Source organism: Notamacropus eugenii, chromosome Y, assembly GCF_028372415.1.
Source record: "Notamacropus eugenii isolate mMacEug1 chromosome Y, mMacEug1.pri_v2, whole genome shotgun sequence".
NCBI classification, from domain to species: domain Eukaryota; kingdom Metazoa; phylum Chordata; class Mammalia; order Diprotodontia; family Macropodidae; genus Notamacropus; species Notamacropus eugenii.
In genome coordinates, this window is record NC_092880.1 from 10,431,558 (window position 1) to 10,436,231 (window position 4,674).

General features: G+C 36.4%; 1 pseudogene; it reads right to left on the minus strand.

Moving 5' to 3' along the window:
* Window positions 1-751: 751 nt before the first annotated feature.
* On the minus strand, window positions 752-4,359 carry LOC140516856 (autophagy protein 5 pseudogene; annotated as a pseudogene).
* Between the last annotated feature and the right edge of the window lie 315 nt (window positions 4,360-4,674).

Sequence of the window (4,674 nt, forward strand, 5' to 3'; positions counted from 1 at the left end):
TAAAAATACAAATATTGGTGGCATGTAGTTCTCTAACAGACAAGTTGTCCCACCCTATCACCATGCTACTAAAGATCTGTTTATATATACTATAAACATTGATGTGCTATAAACAAGTCAGAAAATATTTGAGAGCAACATATTATTTAATACATGTTGTTTAGTACGTGTTATTTAATGAGAAAACATGTTTAGAAGTTTTTTAATCTTACTGCTCATCATCAAAGTTAAAAGGTTGTTTGCATACCAATATATACTGTAAACATTAAGGAAATTCTCAGTAAGGAAAGATGGGTTTATTGTAATTGGATCTTCACACACACACACAAAAAACTTACTGCAAGTTATTCATAACAGAATTTCTTTTTTACTTTCTTAAGTCTGATTCTTTTGAAAATTTAACCAGTCTTTCCACTCCCTCTATCTAAAGTTCAGCAATGGACACATTGGGAAATATCCCTGTTTATTTTTCATCAGAAATACAATTCAAGTGTCATATATTTCCATCTGCTTCTTAGACTGAGTTTCAGCTTCATTATATTTTATAACAAGACGGAATACTTGTAGTGGTCCTGTAAAGTCTTTCTTATTGTAACTAACATTTAATGACAGAAGTGGAGGAAAGCAGTGGTGATGCAGAGTAAGACCAGCCCAACTACACTTATCTGGCTATGGGAACTTCTTTTTTCTTTCCTGTCTGGCTTGAATTGCAGCAAGGAGGTTTTTCTGGTCATATTGTCTCCACCAAATCTCACTTAAGGAAAAGATTGACATACTCTGGTTGATCCAGTTTAAGGGTAGTGCTCATTACTTTTTGGATGAATAGTCTTTTCTTCAATGTGTTGTTTGGGGTACTGATATGTAGAAAATTATCAGGGTAACTGAGATGTTTTCTTAGCCACTGCAAAGGTGGCTTTCATTGTTTCGATTCCCTAAATCATAATTTGGTTCTTCTTTACCTCATCTTCAAGAAAGATCACAGGGAGCCAAGATGGCAGAGTAAAAGCAGGGACTTCTCTGAGCTTTCCCACAAACCCCTCTAAATATCTGTTAAAATTGACCCTACAATTTCTAGAGCTACAGAATCCACAAAACGACAGAGTGAAACAAATCCCCAGCCCAGGTCAACCAAGAAAGTTGATAGGAAGCGTCTTTCCCACTGGGCAGTCTGCTGAGGGCTGCACCAGCATAGGTCAACTGAAGCAGGCCTCAGGGGAATGAATCATTGTAAGCTGTGGTGGTTTCTAGACTTCTCAACCCTAAAACACCAAAAAGGTCAGTGGAAAAACTCTGTGGGACCTGAATGAAAGAGGAGAGCAGCCCCAGGGTGATGAGGGTGACTGGGCCATGGCTGGTGACAGCAGTGGCAGCAGCAGCAGAGGTTGCTTCTGGAGTTCTGGAACCAAAGACAGTGGGAAATCACGTGTCTGATACAAAATTCCTGAAGCTTGAGACAGTACACCAACCCCCACCCCCAAACCCACTGGAAGCAGAGTTCTTCCTTGACAAAGAGTTGGAAAGTCAAGTCTTTGGTTGAGAAGATACGTAAACATTATAAAAGAAATTAGGTTATAGAATCTTACTTTGATGACAAGGAAGATCAAGGCATAGAACCAGAGGAGGACAGCAGAGTGAAAGCTCCTACGTCAAAAGCCTCCAAGAGGAGTATAAATTGGTCACAAGCCATAGAGGAGCTCAAAAAAGATTTTGAAAATCAAGTAAGAGAAGTAGAGGAAAAATTAGGAAAAGAAATGACAGTGATACAAGAAAATAATGAAAATCGCGTCAACAGCTTGCTAAAGGAGATCCCCTCAAATACAGAAGAAAATAAAACCTTAACAAATAGACTAGCCAAATGGCAAAAGAAGTCCAAAAAGCCATTGAGGGGAAGAATGACTAAAAAAATAGAACTGGCGAAATGGAAAAGGAAGTCTGAAAGCTCACTGAAGAAAATAATTCCTTAAAAATTAGAAGGGAGCAAATGGAAACCAATGACTTTATGAGAAACCAAGAAATTATAAAACAGAACCAAAAGAATGATAAGAATAGAAGAAAATGTGAAATATCTCACTGGAAAAAAACACTGACCTGGAAAATAGATCTAGAAGAGAGAATTTAATTCATGGACTACCTGAAAGCCATGATCAAAAATAGAGCCTAGACATCATTTTTCAAGAAATTATCAAGGAAAACTGATATTCTAGAACCAGGGTGTAAAATAGAGATGGAAAGAATCCACCAGTCATCTCCTGAAAGAGAACCCAAAAGGAAAATGCTTATGAATATTGTAGCCACATTCCAGAATTTCCAGGTCAAGGAGAAAATATTGCAAGCAACCAGAAAGAAAGAATTCAAGCATTATGGAAACAAATCGGGATAATACAGGACTTAGCAGCTTCTATACAATGGGGTTGGTGTGCTTGGAAAATGATATTCCAGAGATCAAAGGAGATGGGATTAAAACCAAGAATCACCTATCCACCAAAACTGAGTATAATACTTCAGGGGAAAAATGGAACTTCACAGAAATAGAGAACTTTGAAACATTCTTGTTGAAAACACAGGAGTTGAATAGAAAATTTGACTTTCAAATACAAGAATCAAGAGAAGCATGAGAAGTTAAATAGGAAAGATAAATTCTAAGGGATTTATTAAATTTGAACTGTTTACATTCCTACATGGAAAGATGATATTTGTAATTCATGAGATCTCTCTCAGTATTAGCATAGTTAAAGAAAATAGATAGATACATAGATAGAAAGCAAGCAAGCAAGACAGATAGATTAGTTTAGATAGATAGATAGATAAATAGATAGATAGATAGATAGATAGATAGATAGATAGATAGATAGATAGATATAGGGCACAGTTGGTTGAATATGAAGGGATGATATCTACAAATAAAATTAAGTGATGAGAGAAGAATATATTAGGAGAAGGAAAAAAGGAGAGATAGAGTGGGATAAATTATCTATCATAAAATAGGCAAGAAAAATGTTTTACAATGGAGTGGAAGAGGAGGGAGGTAAGAAGGAATGAGTGAATCTTACTCTCATGGGATTTGGCTTAAGGAGGGAATAATATTACTCATTTGGATATCTTAATTTACAGTAAAGTAGAGGGGAAGGGAATAAGAAGGGGGATGATAGAAGGGAGGGCAGATTGAGAGAGGAGATAGTGAGAAACAAGGACTTTGGAAAAGGGACAGGGATAAAGGAGAAAATAAAATAATTTTGGGGCAGGATAGGATGGAGGGAAATATAGTTAGTCTTTCACAATATGACTATTATGGAAGTGTTTTGCATAACTATACATGTATAACCTATATTGAATTGCTTGCCTTCTCAACAGGGTTGGGTGGAGAGGGAAGAAGGGAGAGAATTTAGAACACAAAGTTTCAAAAACAAATATTAAAAAATTCTTTTTACATGCAACTTCGAAATACGATATACTGACAACGGAGTATAGAAATCTATCTTGCCCTTCAAGAAAGTAAAAGGGAAGGGGATAAGAGGTAAGGAGATAAAAGGGAAGGTAGACTGGGAAAAGGGGTAATCAGAATGGATGCCATTTTGGGATGAGGGGGAGGGGAAAGATGGGGAGAAAATTTGGGACTCAAAATTTTGTGAGAATTAAAGTTGAAAACTAGAAATAAATACATTTAAATCTTAAAAAAAGAATGATTGCAGGGCAAACTTTTTTTTAAGAGTTCCCCTAATGTATGCATTCATCTATCTGCAATAACTAGTCAAAATAACCTGTGAATGGAAGATTGATTAGTTGTTGCCTGATATATTCTAAAATATTGTCTTCTATTATCTATTATCTTCTGTAGGACATTCCCTAAGTTTCAGATTAATGATCACAAACTGGCTAAATTTCTCATTTGGTAATGTCATCCAAAATTGTTTATGATTCTTTTTCTACATTTAATTGGTGACTTGACTTTCATGCTTTAAAACATCAACGTTTTTCATACAAGACATAAAATGGGCTCCAATTATATTCTTAGATGCACAATGCAAACTATCTTTCTCTAGAATGCTTAAAATGTATTATGATGTTCCCAGGAAGAAATGTATTTGATACAAGAAGATTGAACAGCAAACCACTGAATAATGCCATTTCAGTGGTGTGCCTTTATGTTCAAATCATATCTCACTAATATATTCTTGTCTCATAACCTTGTGGAAGTGCTTTGTTCACTTTGCCAGTAACCAATGTCAAGAAACTTACTCTTGATAAAAGCAAATAATAAGGCTCCTCTTCTCTTTCAGTTATCTCATCCTGATAGTGTTTAAAACAGGTTGGTATTTGTCCAAACTACATGTCTCAAAACATATCTTTGTCATCTGTCATTCTTTCAGTAGATAAGGCTGCAGAAATAGTCCAAAGTTTTCAGGAGGCAGAGTCAAGATGACAGAGTGAAAGCAGGGCCTCATCTCGGTTCCCCCACAAACTCCTTCAAATACCTCTAAAAAGTAAATCTGAACAAATTCTAGAGTGGCAGAATCCACAAAAAGACAGAATGTGACAGATTTACAGCCAAAGACAACCTTGAAGGTCTACAGGATGAACCTGTTGCACCAACCTGGGAGAGGATCACAGTCTAATGCACAGGCTGCACCAATGCAGACTTAACTGTAGCAAAGCTGGAGCAGACCCCAGTGGGCT